The following is a 15497-nucleotide window of genomic DNA, read 5'->3' on the forward strand; positions in this document are numbered from 1 at the left end:
TCCAAGCCTCTGCCTGCGCTTCCCGACACCGAGGACGTCAACTCAACGGACTGTTGTGTGCACGGGAGGCTCTCCTCCCCCGAGCTGGGCCTACCCTCCTGCAATATGGAGACAGCTTCTCTCCCCTCTTCTGCTGCAGCACTGTCGCTGACTTCTCCTTCGTCCTCCACCTCCGATGTTCTGCAGGTGCATCGAATATCCGCTCGACGGCAGTCAGGACATTTTAGTGTAGTGCAGTCCCTCGCGAAGTGTCCCTGCTGCAAACATTCTCTGCAGGTGAAGTCTGGGCAGTTTTTCATTACATGACCAGGTCCCATGCACTGCCTACAGATTTTAACCTGGTTGTCATGAATCACTCGGCAATATTGCGGACCCTCCGATGTATCAAACTTCACGCTGTAGGGCAGCGAGGCGACCTCCTTAGGAAATAATACTTTAATGAATCTTGTGCCATCTGCCACCGTCGTACCGGGGTAAAACCGCCTTCTTAAGGGTAAGATGGGTTTCACTCCCCACCTGACCAATTTATCCAAAACTTCCCCATCTGTGGTATAGGGAGGTAGATGTAAAAAAGAGACCATGGTCTCATATCTGCGGAGCCTTGTAACCTCCACCCACTTCCCATCATAAGAGATCCCCTCCTCTAAAATCTCTAGACACTCAATATTATCGAAAGTAGCCTCGAATTGTTTTCCTTTTGGTCTTAGGGCCATGAGCTTCCCAATACCCACCAGTTTCTCGATTTCTTTTATCAGTGCGATTGGCTTCACCTGTACCAGATCTTCTGTTTCCAGGATTACGGACAGATCTCTTGAAAAATGTCTTGCAGCATTCTCACTTCCCTTCTCTTTCCGTTCTTGTTGGTTATTTGTTTGGGTATCCATCACTTGTTTTTCATAGTTTCCATTGTTTTCTTCCACGACTTTCGCCGAATCCTTCACCACCTCCTTCTCCACACTTGCCTTCATCATGCTTTGTTCACCATAGTTTCCATCTTTGTTTTCGTCCACGACTTTCGCCGCTTCTTTCCTCATCATGCTTTGCCTTGTCGTTGTGTTCAGAACTCCATTCATGCTCTTAGTCGTTGTACAGTCCGTGTCTTTTACCGTGTATTTCTTAGGCATGCTTTTGGGATTGTCCATGTCTTTGTCAGGGATTCCGAGTCGATTGCCATGAGGTCCATTCATCTTCAGAGCGGGGTTTAGCTCCCCCAGACTCCGCTGGGTTAGCTCCCAGAAAACTCAAAAAATAAAAACTCAAAAGTAAAGATTTAAACGAAAACAAATCTTCAAAAAGTTTCAAAACGAGGGAGCCTTTCTCCCTCCACTGCAGCCACCGACAGCACACTGAAGCTCAACAAAAAGGGCGTGTTCAGCGTGGTATGGCCGTAAGCGAAAGATACCGGTCAAAGTAGCCTTCTTAAAGCCTCTTCAACCCGGCTAGGAGTCACACGCGTGTTACCCGCCTGCCTCTCAGCCTCGAGAACGCCAAGCCAGCTGTTGGCAGTCAACTCGTCCTTTTCTTCCCCAACCGGTTGCTCGCTTATACATTGTTTTAGAAAATACGTATGCATTTTCATTTGTTTATTTATTTTATGGTTTTGCAAACACAGGAAGCAAACAGTCAAGGTGTAGAAAAATTGCCGGGCAGCCAATGGTGAACGGAGCAGGCACGCACAGAAAGACAGCCTAAAAAAAACAAAAAACAGTTGCACTGGCTGAAGGTGGGAAAAGCTTACGGCACCTGGTATTCCCAGGCGGTCTCCCATCCAAGTACTAACCAGGCCCGACGCTGCTTAGCTTCCGAGATCGGACGAGATCGGGCGTGTTCAGCGTGGTATGGCCGTAAGCGAAAGCTACCGGTCAAAATAGCCTACTTAAAGCTCCTCCCGCGTGTTACCCGTCTGCCTCTCAGCCCCGAGAGCGCCAGGCCAGCTAATAGAACACTAACGACGAGAGCAAAGCATGGCAGCTCCAGCGACGTGAATGGGCGCTTCTCCTTGGCGCACGGCTTATAGACCTGATACGTAATAGCAGACACACGTCAATCGAATGCTGCGTCTAAGTTGACAACATATGATGCAGTAGCAACTGCTGATAAGCAAAACTCCATGAAGTACACTGATATTAGCTTATCAAACATCGATTGACACTGCGCGTAAAAACAGGATCTTTGGTGATTCGCTTTACTTGGAGATCCAGCAACGAGTAACTTGTGAGATGTTCAGAACAATATTATACAACTTGTGATGTCGACAGGAAGGCAGACTATGTTTTCAATAATCAGACAGTGTGAGAAAAAAAAAAAAAAAGTTTCATTGTAAGATGACTTGCAGTTTGTGTGCTTTGAGACCCCTGAAGATTTTCTCGTATAGGACGAACTCGGTCGAGGAAACAAATGACAACACTCCTGGATGCGCTTTCTTCTATATGCTGTCTACACTTTAATCAGTCGTGGGCTAGACTGAAACAATCAAAAGCACCGACCGGAACGCAGCGGAACCTAAAGAGTGGGCCAGGACATTGGACAGCATCATCCCTTTGCAGCTCTTGGGCGAACCGCTGCCTGACATTACACCGCGGGCTTGTAGCCTACGTCGGATATACAGTGGATTTACAGGCACCCATTTTCATCTTCTTCAAAACATAACGGAGGGGATTGAATACAGCAAGACAAGAATTCTACTACTAGAAGGTGGAAACTACAGGGACATGGGAAACCAAGCACACAGCTGCTGCTCAACAACGATCTAAACTTTCCCGATGAACACAAGCATTAAGCTTCACAAAAAAAATTGTAAACTGAAGAATGCAAGAAAAGCCTATTAAACTTTGTTACATTCGCAATAACTCTTCTTTTCTTTTCCTACAAGCCAATGGTATTGAAAGAAGCATTTGTTTGACCAACGGCACGTAGGCTATACTTTACTCACAGTTCAACTTGTGTGGGGTATAATATACTACGTTTTATTTACATAGTAGCCTACCTTTCATACACAGAATGCAGCTCAAAGTGCTTTACGTTTGGAGCACTTAACCCAATAATAGAGAAAAAGGAAAAGAATGAAAAATAAAATAATACAAATAAACAAACCGATAAATAAAACATCAGATATTTAGAATAAAGTAAAGACGAGAATTCAGAGGGTGGAAAGGAGATAGATACAATAGCCTAGTAAAACCAGTGCAGTGAATTAGGAAGACCCTGTAAATATCAGCAGTGGAATGTAAAATAATGTGAAGAAATAGGCTACAAGATAACATGAGTTAACAAAAAGCTCTCATATACAGGTATTTTTTTTTTCAGGTCGGGAAAAATCATCTCTGATTAAGACGCTTACAGATTTGTTTAGATTCTCAACAGATTCTAAAGGTGACATAGCATGGCAAAAACCACTTGGTGTACACTTAGTGAAACTACCACAAGTAAGCTTAACTAAAATAGATGTTTGAAAATATCATTAGAGTAAAAAGGATCAGCTTCCCCCCCCCCCCTTTTTTTTAAAAGGAAAAAAAAAAGATGAAACACAAAACACGAAGTAAAAACAAAGAAAAAAAACAAAAGTGCTGTTTTTAAGCAGAGTGAAAACATTTGGGGGACGTTTCACTCGAGAGAACAGCCCTAATTTACAATTCATTAAATATCAGCTTCGTTTCAGAAAGCCTCTCCATATAAACAAGTTACACTTAGCCGACGGGATGCGGAGGCTCCGAGTTAGGTCTGTCTGGCCAGTTAGGAAGGCGCATACAGATCGTGTGTGGTGAACGCTAGATACTAGGCTACAGCAAGACAGGTGTTTCACGGGTCCAATTTGCTTTAACTACTGGACGGAAAAAGACACAATTACCTGCTCCAACTGTAGTTCTCGCCTTGTGAAATAGGGTCACCGGTGGACAATGATCCATACATGTCCAGAAATATAACACTAACGACTGAAAGCGCGGCGCTCCCCCCAGCGACGGAGACTCGAATGAGCACTTCTCCTTGGCGCACGGCTCATATAGGCCTGATACGTAATAGGAGACGCACGTCAATCGAATGCTGCGTCTAAATTGACAACACATTATGCAGTAGCAACTGTTGTCAAGCAAACCTCCATGAAGTACACTGAAATCAGCTTATCAAATATCAATTCACACTGCGCGCAAAACCGGGAACTTTGTTTTTTCAAACGGAGGAAGCAAAAAGTCAAGGGGGTAGAAAAGGCGACCAAATGTGTGAAGGAAGGTAGGGAGCAGGCACGCACAGTCAGACGGCCTAAAAAAAAATCAGTTGCACTGGCTGAAGGTGAGAAAAGCTTACGGCACCTGGTATTCCCAGGCGGTCTCCCATCCAAGTACTAACCAGGCCCGACGCTGCTTAGCTTCCGAGATCGGACGAGATCGGGCGTGTTCAGCGTGGTATGGCCGTAAGCGAAAGATACCGGTCAAAGTAGCCTTCTTAAAGCCTCTTCAACCCGGCTAGGAGTCACACGCGTGTTACCCGCCTGCCTCTCAGCCTCGAGAACGCCAAGCCAGCTGTTGGCAGTCAACTCGTCCTTTTCTTCCCCAACCGGTTGCTCGCTTATACATTGTTTTAGAAAATACGTATGCATTTTCATTTGTTTATTTATTTTATGGTTTTGCAAACACAGGAAGCAAACAGTCAAGGTGTAGAAAAATTGCCGGGCAGCCAATGGTGAACGGAGCAGGCACGCACAGAAAGACAGCCTAAAAAAAACAAAAAACAGTTGCACTGGCTGAAGGTGGGAAAAGCTTACGGCACCTGGTATTCCCAGGCGGTCTCCCATCCAAGTACTAACCAGGCCCGACGCTGCTTAGCTTCCGAGATCGGACGAGATCGGGCGTGTTCAGCGTGGTATGGCCGTAAGCGAAAGCTACCGGTCAAAATAGCCTACTTAAAGCTCCTCCCGCGTGTTACCCGTCTGCCTCTCAGCCCCGAGAGCGCCAGGCCAGCTAATAGAACACTAACGACGAGAGCAAAGCATGGCAGCTCCAGCGACGTGAATGGGCGCTTCTCCTTGGCGCACGGCTTATAGACCTGATACGTAATAGCAGACACACGTCAATCGAATGCTGCGTTTAAGTTGACAACATATGATGCAGTAGCAACTGCTGATAAGCAAAACTCCATGAAGTACACTGATATTAGCTTATCAAACATCGATTGACACTGCGCGTAAAAACAGGATCTTTGGTGATTCGCTTTACTTGGAGATCCAGCAACGAGTAACTTGTGAGATGTTCAGAACAATATTATACAACTTGTGATGTCGACAGGAAGGCAGACTATGTTTTCAATAATCAGACAGTGTGAGAAAAAAAAAAAAAAAGTTTCATTGTAAGATGACTTGCAGTTTGTGTGCTTTGAGACCCCTGAAGATTTTCTCGTATAGGACGAACTCGGTCGAGGAAACAAATGACAACACTCCTGGATGCGCTTTCTTCTATATGCTGTCTACACTTTAATCAGTCGTGGGCTAGACTGAAACAATCAAAAGCACCGACCGGAACGCAGCGGAACCTAAAGAGTGGGCCAGGACATTGGACAGCATCATCCCTTTGCAGCTCTTGGGCGAACCGCTGCCTGACATTACACCGCGGGCTTGTAGCCTACGTCGGATATACAGTGGATTTACAGGCACCCATTTTCATCTTCTTCAAAACATAACGGAGGGGATTGAATACAGCAAGACAAGAATTCTACTACTAGAAGGTTGAAACTACAGGGACATGGGAAACCAAGCACACAGCTGCTGCTCAACAACGATCTAAACTTTCCCGATGAACACAAGCATTAAGCTTCACAAAAAAAATTGTAAACTGAAGAATGCAAGAAAAGCCTATTAAACTTTGTTACATTCGCAATAACTCTTCTTTTCTTTTCCTACAAGCCAATGGTATTGAAAGAAGCATTTGTTTGACCAACGGCACGTAGGCTATACTTTACTCACAGTTCAACTTGTGTAGGGTATAATATACTACGTTTTATTTACATAGTAGCCTACCTTTCATACACAGAATGCAGCTCAAAGTGCTTTACGTTTGGAGCACTTAACCCAATAATAGAGAAAAAGGAAAAGAATGAAAAATAAAATAATACAAATAAACAAACCGATAAATAAAACATCAGATATTTAGAATAAAGTAAAGACGAGAATTCAGAGGGTGGAAAGGAGATAGATACAATAGCCTAGTAAAACCAGTGCAGTGAATTAGGAAGACCCTGTAAATATCAGCAGTGGAATGTAAAATAATGTGAAGAAATAGGCTACAAGATAACATGAGTTAACAAAAAGCTCTCATATACAGGTATTTTTTTTTTCAGGTCGGGAAAAATCATCTCTGATTAAGACGCTTACAGATTTGTTTAGATTCTCAACAGATTCTAAAGGTGACATAGCATGGCAAAAACCACTTGGTGTACACTTAGTGAAACTACCACAAGTAAGCTTAACTAAAATAGATGTTTGAAAATATCATTAGAGTAAAAAGGATCAGCTTCCCCCCCCCCCCTTTTTTTTAAAAGGAAAAAAAAAAGATGAAACACAAAACACGAAGTAAAAACAAAGAAAAAAAACAAAAGTGCTGTTTTTAAGCAGAGTGAAAACATTTGGGGGACGTTTCACTCGAGAGAACAGCCCTAATTTACAATTCATTAAATATCAGCTTCGTTTCAGAAAGCCTCTCCATATAAACAAGTTACACTTAGCCGACGGGATGCGGAGGCTCCGAGTTAGGTCTGTCTGGCCAGTTAGGAAGGCGCATACAGATCGTGTGTGGTGAACGCTAGATACTAGGCTACAGCAAGACAGGTGTTTCACGGGTCCAATTTGCTTTAACTACTGGACGGAAAAAGACACAATTACCTGCTCCAACTGTAGTTCTCGCCTTGTGAAATAGGGTCACCGGTGGACAATGATCCATACATGTCCAGAAATATAACACTAACGACTGAAAGCGCGGCGCTCCCCCCAGCGACGGAGACTCGAATGAGCACTTCTCCTTGGCGCACGGCTCATATAGGCCTGATACGTAATAGGAGACGCACGTCAATCGAATGCTGCGTCTAAATTGACAACACATTATGCAGTAGCAACTGTTGTCAAGCAAACCTCCATGAAGTACACTGAAATCAGCTTATCAAATATCAATTCACACTGCGCGCAAAACCGGGAACTTTGTTTTTTCAAACGGAGGAAGCAAAAAGTCAAGGGGGTAGAAAAGGCGACCAAATGTGTGAAGGAAGGTAGGGAGCAGGCACGCACAGTCAGACGGCCTAAAAAAAAATCAGTTGCACTGGCTGAAGGTGAGAAAAGCTTACGGCACCTGGTATTCCCAGGCGGTCTCCCATCCAAGTACTAACCAGGCCCGACGCTGCTTAGCTTCCGAGATCGGACGAGATCGGGCGTGTTCAGCGTGGTATGGCCGTAAGCGAAAGATACCGGTCAAAGTAGCCTTCTTAAAGCCTCTTCAACCCGGCTAGGAGTCACACGCGTGTTACCCGCCTGCCTCTCAGCCTCGAGAACGCCAAGCCAGCTGTTGGCAGTCAACTCGTCCTTTTCTTCCCCAACCGGTTGCTCGCTTATACATTGTTTTAGAAAATACGTATGCATTTTCATTTGTTTATTTATTTTATGGTTTTGCAAACACAGGAAGCAAACAGTCAAGGTGTAGAAAAATTGCCGGGCAGCCAATGGTGAACGGAGCAGGCACGCACAGAAAGACAGCCTAAAAAAAACAAAAAACAGTTGCACTGGCTGAAGGTGGGAAAAGCTTACGGCACCTGGTATTCCCAGGCGGTCTCCCATCCAAGTACTAACCAGGCCCGACGCTGCTTAGCTTCCGAGATCGGACGAGATCGGGCGTGTTCAGCGTGGTATGGCCGTAAGCGAAAGCTACCGGTCAAAATAGCCTACTTAAAGCTCCTCCCGCGTGTTACCCGTCTGCCTCTCAGCCCCGAGAGCGCCAGGCCAGCTAATAGAACACTAACGACGAGAGCAAAGCATGGCAGCTCCAGCGACGTGAATGGGCGCTTCTCCTTGGCGCACGGCTTATAGACCTGATACGTAATAGCAGACACACGTCAATCGAATGCTGCGTTTAAGTTGACAACATATGATGCAGTAGCAACTGCTGATAAGCAAAACTCCATGAAGTACACTGATATTAGCTTATCAAACATCGATTGACACTGCGCGTAAAAACAGGATCTTTGGTGATTCGCTTTACTTGGAGATCCAGCAACGAGTAACTTGTGAGATGTTCAGAACAATATTATACAACTTGTGATGTCGACAGGAAGGCAGACTATGTTTTCAATAATCAGACAGTGTGAGAAAAAAAAAAAAAAAGTTTCATTGTAAGATGACTTGCAGTTTGTGTGCTTTGAGACCCCTGAAGATTTTCTCGTATAGGACGAACTCGGTCGAGGAAACAAATGACAACACTCCTGGATGCGCTTTCTTCTATATGCTGTCTACACTTTAATCAGTCGTGGGCTAGACTGAAACAATCAAAAGCACCGACCGGAACGCAGCGGAACCTAAAGAGTGGGCCAGGACATTGGACAGCATCATCCCTTTGCAGCTCTTGGGCGAACCGCTGCCTGACATTACACCGCGGGCTTGTAGCCTACGTCGGATATACAGTGGATTTACAGGCACCCATTTTCATCTTCTTCAAAACATAACGGAGGGGATTGAATACAGCAAGACAAGAATTCTACTACTAGAAGGTTGAAACTACAGGGACATGGGAAACCAAGCACACAGCTGCTGCTCAACAACGATCTAAACTTTCCCGATGAACACAAGCATTAAGCTTCACAAAAAAAATTGTAAACTGAAGAATGCAAGAAAAGCCTATTAAACTTTGTTACATTCGCAATAACTCTTCTTTTCTTTTCCTACAAGCCAATGGTATTGAAAGAAGCATTTGTTTGACCAACGGCACGTAGGCTATACTTTACTCACAGTTCAACTTGTGTAGGGTATAATATACTACGTTTTATTTACATAGTAGCCTACCTTTCATACACAGAATGCAGCTCAAAGTGCTTTACGTTTGGAGCACTTAACCCAATAATAGAGAAAAAGGAAAAGAATGAAAAATAAAATAATACAAATAAACAAACCGATAAATAAAACATCAGATATTTAGAATAAAGTAAAGACGAGAATTCAGAGGGTGGAAAGGAGATAGATACAATAGCCTAGTAAAACCAGTGCAGTGAATTAGGAAGACCCTGTAAATATCAGCAGTGGAATGTAAAATAATGTGAAGAAATAGGCTACAAGATAACATGAGTTAACAAAAAGCTCTCATATACAGGTATTTTTTTTTTCAGGTCGGGAAAAATCATCTCTGATTAAGACGCTTACAGATTTGTTTAGATTCTCAACAGATTCTAAAGGTGACATAGCATGGCAAAAACCACTTGGTGTACACTTAGTGAAACTACCACAAGTAAGCTTAACTAAAATAGATGTTTGAAAATATCATTAGAGTAAAAAGGATCAGCTTCCCCCCCCCCCCTTTTTTTTAAAAGGAAAAAAAAAAGATGAAACACAAAACACGAAGTAAAAACAAAGAAAAAAAACAAAAGTGCTGTTTTTAAGCAGAGTGAAAACATTTGGGGGACGTTTCACTCGAGAGAACAGCCCTAATTTACAATTCATTAAATATCAGCTTCGTTTCAGAAAGCCTCTCCATATAAACAAGTTACACTTAGCCGACGGGATGCGGAGGCTCCGAGTTAGGTCTGTCTGGCCAGTTAGGAAGGCGCATACAGATCGTGTGTGGTGAACGCTAGATACTAGGCTACAGCAAGACAGGTGTTTCACGGGTCCAATTTGCTTTAACTACTGGACGGAAAAAGACACAATTACCTGCTCCAACTGTAGTTCTCGCCTTGTGAAATAGGGTCACCGGTGGACAATGATCCATACATGTCCAGAAATATAACACTAACGACTGAAAGCGCGGCGCTCCCCCCAGCGACGGAGACTCGAATGAGCACTTCTCCTTGGCGCACGGCTCATATAGGCCTGATACGTAATAGGAGACGCACGTCAATCGAATGCTGCGTCTAAATTGACAACACATTATGCAGTAGCAACTGTTGTCAAGCAAACCTCCATGAAGTACACTGAAATCAGCTTATCAAATATCAATTCACACTGCGCGCAAAACCGGGAACTTTGTTTTTTCAAACGGAGGAAGCAAAAAGTCAAGGGGGTAGAAAAGGCGACCAAATGTGTGAAGGAAGGTAGGGAGCAGGCACGCACAGTCAGACGGCCTAAAAAAAAATCAGTTGCACTGGCTGAAGGTGAGAAAAGCTTACGGCACCTGGTATTCCCAGGCGGTCTCCCATCCAAGTACTAACCAGGCCCGACGCTGCTTAGCTTCCGAGATCGGACGAGATCGGGCGTGTTCAGCGTGGTATGGCCGTAAGCGAAAGATACCGGTCAAAGTAGCCTTCTTAAAGCCTCTTCAACCCGGCTAGGAGTCACACGCGTGTTACCCGCCTGCCTCTCAGCCTCGAGAACGCCAAGCCAGCTGTTGGCAGTCAACTCGTCCTTTTCTTCCCCAACCGGTTGCTCGCTTATACATTGTTTTAGAAAATACGTATGCATTTTCATTTGTTTATTTATTTTATGGTTTTGCAAACACAGGAAGCAAACAGTCAAGGTGTAGAAAAATTGCCGGGCAGCCAATGGTGAACGGAGCAGGCACGCACAGAAAGACAGCCTAAAAAAAACAAAAAACAGTTGCACTGGCTGAAGGTGGGAAAAGCTTACGGCACCTGGTATTCCCAGGCGGTCTCCCATCCAAGTACTAACCAGGCCCGACGCTGCTTAGCTTCCGAGATCGGACGAGATCGGGCGTGTTCAGCGTGGTATGGCCGTAAGCGAAAGCTACCGGTCAAAATAGCCTACTTAAAGCTCCTCCCGCGTGTTACCCGTCTGCCTCTCAGCCCCGAGAGCGCCAGGCCAGCTAATAGAACACTAACGACGAGAGCAAAGCATGGCAGCTCCAGCGACGTGAATGGGCGCTTCTCCTTGGCGCACGGCTTATAGACCTGATACGTAATAGCAGACACACGTCAATCGAATGCTGCGTCTAAGTTGACAACATATGATGCAGTAGCAACTGCTGATAAGCAAAACTCCATGAAGTACACTGATATTAGCTTATCAAACATCGATTGACACTGCGCGTAAAAACAGGATCTTTGGTGATTCGCTTTACTTGGAGATCCAGCAACGAGTAACTTGTGAGATGTTCAGAACAATATTATACAACTTGTGATGTCGACAGGAAGGCAGACTATGTTTTCAATAATCAGACAGTGTGAGAAAAAAAAAAAAAAAGTTTCATTGTAAGATGACTTGCAGTTTGTGTGCTTTGAGACCCCTGAAGATTTTCTCGTATAGGACGAACTCGGTCGAGGAAACAAATGACAACACTCCTGGATGCGCTTTCTTCTATATGCTGTCTACACTTTAATCAGTCGTGGGCTAGACTGAAACAATCAAAAGCACCGACCGGAACGCAGCGGAACCTAAAGAGTGGGCCAGGACATTGGACAGCATCATCCCTTTGCAGCTCTTGGGCGAACCGCTGCCTGACATTACACCGCGGGCTTGTAGCCTACGTCGGATATACAGTGGATTTACAGGCACCCATTTTCATCTTCTTCAAAACATAACGGAGGGGATTGAATACAGCAAGACAAGAATTCTACTACTAGAAGGTTGAAACTACAGGGACATGGGAAACCAAGCACACAGCTGCTGCTCAACAACGATCTAAACTTTCCCGATGAACACAAGCATTAAGCTTCACAAAAAAAATTGTAAACTGAAGAATGCAAGAAAAGCCTATTAAACTTTGTTACATTCGCAATAACTCTTCTTTTCTTTTCCTACAAGCCAATGGTATTGAAAGAAGCATTTGTTTGACCAACGGCACGTAGGCTATACTTTACTCACAGTTCAACTTGTGTAGGGTATAATATACTACGTTTTATTTACATAGTAGCCTACCTTTCATACACAGAATGCAGCTCAAAGTGCTTTACGTTTGGAGCACTTAACCCAATAATAGAGAAAAAGGAAAAGAATGAAAAATAAAATAATACAAATAAACAAACCGATAAATAAAACATCAGATATTTAGAATAAAGTAAAGACGAGAATTCAGAGGGTGGAAAGGAGATAGATACAATAGCCTAGTAAAACCAGTGCAGTGAATTAGGAAGACCCTGTAAATATCAGCAGTGGAATGTAAAATAATGTGAAGAAATAGGCTACAAGATAACATGAGTTAACAAAAAGCTCTCATATACAGGTATTTTTTTTTCAGGTCGGGAAAAATCATCTCTGATTAAGACGCTTACAGATTTGTTTAGATTCTCAACAGATTCTAAAGGTGACATAGCATGGCAAAAACCACTTGGTGTACACTTAGTGAAACTACCACAAGTAAGCTTAACTAAAATAGATGTTTGAAAATATCATTAGAGTAAAAAGGATCAGCTTCCCCCCCCCCCCCCCTTTTTTTTAAAAGGAAAAAAAAAAGATGAAACACAAAACACGAAGTAAAAACAAAGAAAAAAAACAAAAGTGCTGTTTTTAAGCAGAGTGAAAACATTTGGGGGACGTTTCACTCGAGAGAACAGCCCTAATTTACAATTCGTTAAATATCAGCTTCGTTTCAGAAAGCCTCTCCATATAAACAAGTTACACTTAGCCGACGGGATGCGGAGGCTCCGAGTTAGGTCTGTCTGGCCAGTTAGGAAGGCGCATACAGATCGTGTGTGGTGAACGCTAGATACTAGGCTACAGCAAGACAGGTGTTTCACGGGTCCAATTTGCTTTAACTACTGGACGGAAAAAGACACAATTACCTGCTCCAACTGTAGTTCTCGCCTTGTGAAATAGGGTCACCGGTGGACAATGATCCATACATGTCCAGAAATATAACACTAACGACTGAAAGCGCGGCGCTCCCCCCAGCGACGGAGACTCGAATGAGCACTTCTCCTTGGCGCACGGCTCATATAGGCCTGATACGTAATAGGAGACGCACGTCAATCGAATGCTGCGTCTAAATTGACAACACATTATGCAGTAGCAACTGTTGTCAAGCAAACCTCCATGAAGTACACTGAAATCAGCTTATCAAATATCAATTCACACTGCGCGCAAAACCGGGAACTTTGTTTTTTCAAACGGAGGAAGCAAAAAGTCAAGGGGGTAGAAAAGGCGACCAAATGTGTGAAGGAAGGTAGGGAGCAGGCACGCACAGTCAGACGGCCTAAAAAAAAATCAGTTGCACTGGCTGAAGGTGAGAAAAGCTTACGGCACCTGGTATTCCCAGGCGGTCTCCCATCCAAGTACTAACCAGGCCCGACGCTGCTTAGCTGCCGAGATCGGACGAGATCGGGCGTGTTCAGCGTGGTATGGCCGTAAGCGAAAGATACCGGTCAAAGTAGCCTTCTTAAAGCCTCTTCAACCCGGCTAGGAGTCACACGCGTGTTACCCGCCTGCCTCTCAGCCTCGAGAACGCCAAGCCAGCTGTTGGCAGTCAACTCGTCCTTTTCTTCCCCAACCGGTTGCTCGCTTATACATTGTTTTAGAAAATACGTATGCATTTTCATTTGTTTATTTATTTTATGGTTTTGCAAACACAGGAAGCAAACAGTCAAGGTGTAGAAAAATTGCCGGGCAGCCAATGGTGAACGGAGCAGGCACGCACAGAAAGACAGCCTAAAAAAAACAAAAAACAGTTGCACTGGCTGAAGGTGGGAAAAGCTTACGGCACCTGGTATTCCCAGGCGGTCTCCCATCCAAGTACTAACCAGGCCCGACGCTGCTTAGCTTCCGAGATCGGACGAGATCGGGCGTGTTCAGCGTGGTATGGCCGTAAGCGAAAGCTACCGGTCAAAATAGCCTACTTAAAGCTCCTCCCGCGTGTTACCCGTCTGCCTCTCAGCCCCGAGAGCGCCAGGCCAGCTAATAGAACACTAACGACGAGAGCAAAGCATGGCAGCTCCAGCGACGTGAATGGGCGCTTCTCCTTGGCGCACGGCTTATAGACCTGATACGTAATAGCAGACACACGTCAATCGAATGCTGCGTCTAAGTTGACAACATATGATGCAGTAGCAACTGCTGATAAGCAAAACTCCATGAAGTACACTGATATTAGCTTATCAAACATCGATTGACACTGCGCGTAAAAACAGGATCTTTGGTGATTCGCTTTACTTGGAGATCCAGCAACGAGTAACTTGTGAGATGTTCAGAACAATATTATACAACTTGTGATGTCGACAGGAAGGCAGACTATGTTTTCAATAATCAGACAGTGTGAGAAAAAAAAAAAAAAGTTTCATTGTAAGATGACTTGCAGTTTGTGTGCTTTGAGACCCCTGAAGATTTTCTCGTATAGGACGAACTCGGTCGAGGAAACAAATGACAACACTCCTGGATGCGCTTTCTTCTATATGCTGTCTACACTTTAATCAGTCGTGGGCTAGACTGAAACAATCAAAAGCACCGACCGGAACGCAGCGGAACCTAAAGAGTGGGCCAGGACATTGGACAGCATCATCCCTTTGCAGCTCTTGGGCGAACCGCTGCCTGACATTACACCGCGGGCTTGTAGCCTACGTCGGATATACAGTGGATTTACAGGCACCCATTTTCATCTTCTTCAAAACATAACGGAGGGGATTGAATACAGCAAGACAAGAATTCTACTAGAAGGTTAAAACTACAGGGACATGTAGTTTTGGAAAACCAAGCACACAGTAGTTGGAAAACCAAGCACACAGCTGCTGCTCAACAACAATCTAAACTTTCCCGATGAAAACAAGCATGAACTGAAGAATGCAAGAAAAGCCTATTAAACTTTGTTACATTCGCAATAACTCTTCTTTTCTTTTCCTACAAGCCAATGGTATTGAAAGAAGCATTTGTTTGACCAACGGCACGTAGCCTATACTTTAGCCCTTATTTGCCCCTTGTTTGAAGTATACACACACACGTATAATCGCATAACATTATAATATGTGAGCATGTATTTGTGTCTGTAACTGTGTTTAGTTTATCCCCTCTTTTCATGCGTGTTTGTTGTTATGACTGTATAGAGGGCTCCTTCAACTGTCCAGGTCAAAGTCGGTCTGTCCTGATGGTACTACCTGCTACTTGATGATGTCTGGTATTCATCGCTGCTGCCTTCATCGTGGTGTAAGTGTTTGTGTTTTGAATGTATTGTATTGTATTGTTGCTACATGGTGAGGGCTATGGGGGTATGTTATTGTGCATGCTCTAATTTGTTTGACATATGTGCTATGTAATGCAAATACAGAAACTAATCATGATTATTGCAGCTACTTAAAATAGTCTTGGATTTTGTAAATTAGCAATTTGTTTACCATTGTGTTGGTGGTAATGTGAGCAGTGTTCTAAATATCTGCCAAACTGA

The 15497-nt window shown here is 44.1% G+C and overlaps 9 non-coding genes across 9 annotated transcripts; all 9 read right to left on the reverse strand.

The window, feature by feature from the left end:
• Positions 1-1731: 1731 nt before the first annotated feature.
• On the reverse strand, positions 1732-1850 carry LOC143117578 (5S ribosomal RNA). The gene has a single exon (XR_012986027.1). It is a non-coding gene; the product is annotated as a 5S ribosomal RNA (ribosomal RNA).
• Positions 1851-4295: 2445 nt separating this feature from the next.
• LOC143117579 (5S ribosomal RNA) lies at positions 4296-4414 on the reverse strand. The gene has a single exon (XR_012986028.1). It is a non-coding gene; the product is annotated as a 5S ribosomal RNA (ribosomal RNA).
• A 338-nt stretch (positions 4415-4752) lies between these two features.
• LOC143117580 (5S ribosomal RNA) lies at positions 4753-4871 on the reverse strand. Its single transcript, XR_012986029.1, has one exon. It is a non-coding gene; the product is annotated as a 5S ribosomal RNA (ribosomal RNA).
• Positions 4872-7316: 2445 nt separating this feature from the next.
• Positions 7317-7435, reverse strand: LOC143117582 (5S ribosomal RNA). Its single transcript, XR_012986031.1, has one exon. It is a non-coding gene; the product is annotated as a 5S ribosomal RNA (ribosomal RNA).
• A 338-nt stretch (positions 7436-7773) lies between these two features.
• LOC143117583 (5S ribosomal RNA) lies at positions 7774-7892 on the reverse strand. The gene has a single exon (XR_012986032.1). It is a non-coding gene; the product is annotated as a 5S ribosomal RNA (ribosomal RNA).
• Positions 7893-10337: 2445 nt separating this feature from the next.
• Positions 10338-10456, reverse strand: LOC143117584 (5S ribosomal RNA). The gene has a single exon (XR_012986033.1). It is a non-coding gene; the product is annotated as a 5S ribosomal RNA (ribosomal RNA).
• Positions 10457-10794: 338 nt separating this feature from the next.
• LOC143117585 (5S ribosomal RNA) lies at positions 10795-10913 on the reverse strand. Its single transcript, XR_012986034.1, has one exon. It is a non-coding gene; the product is annotated as a 5S ribosomal RNA (ribosomal RNA).
• A 2447-nt stretch (positions 10914-13360) lies between these two features.
• LOC143117587 (5S ribosomal RNA) lies at positions 13361-13479 on the reverse strand. The gene has a single exon (XR_012986036.1). It is a non-coding gene; the product is annotated as a 5S ribosomal RNA (ribosomal RNA).
• Positions 13480-13817: 338 nt separating this feature from the next.
• Positions 13818-13936, reverse strand: LOC143117586 (5S ribosomal RNA). Its single transcript, XR_012986035.1, has one exon. It is a non-coding gene; the product is annotated as a 5S ribosomal RNA (ribosomal RNA).
• Between the last annotated feature and the right edge of the window lie 1561 nt (positions 13937-15497).

The sequence above is a fragment of the Alosa pseudoharengus genome, unplaced genomic scaffold (genome assembly GCF_046254945.1).
Source record: "Alosa pseudoharengus isolate Yale_2024_CS ecotype anadromous, Long Island Sound unplaced genomic scaffold, YU_APseudo_1.1 YU_APseudo_1.1_scf_11, whole genome shotgun sequence".
Classification (NCBI taxonomy): Eukaryota; Metazoa; Chordata; class Actinopteri; order Clupeiformes; family Clupeidae; genus Alosa; species Alosa pseudoharengus.